Source organism: Octopus bimaculoides, chromosome 13 (assembly GCF_001194135.2).
Source record: "Octopus bimaculoides isolate UCB-OBI-ISO-001 chromosome 13, ASM119413v2, whole genome shotgun sequence".
Classification (NCBI taxonomy): Eukaryota; Metazoa; Mollusca; class Cephalopoda; order Octopoda; family Octopodidae; genus Octopus; species Octopus bimaculoides.
This window is the reverse complement of record NC_068993.1, coordinates 5,479,142-5,479,557: the sequence shown is the minus strand read 5'-3', so window position 1 is coordinate 5,479,557 and position 416 is coordinate 5,479,142.

Genomic DNA, 416 nt, shown 5'->3' with positions numbered 1-416 from the left:
ATTCATGAATGCATGTTGTTTTCACAGCGATAATGCTCTTCTCAGTATATGAGTCGTTCCAGTTAACACGATTTTTTGCACTTCTTGTAAGGATGGTAGGCTTTTGCGTTCTGAATTTAATTTTCACCGAGGTCAACTTTGTTTTTTTATTTCACCAGATGTAGCAGTCGATACGATTTACAGTTTCTATTTCCCGAAATTTCAGGACTTGTACTTACGTTAAAAAACCATTGTTTCTTGGTCTTTGTCACCGTTCAACAACGTGGTCAGATATTGCAGCTCTTGTCACCTGAGGAGGCCGGAATTGTAGCTTTCGTTCATGTTGTCAGAACACAATAAACGCAAAAGAAAACAAACTCCGAAACACTGATTCTGTTTTGTTACAAATTGCTAGGATCAATCAGATGTGTGTGTGT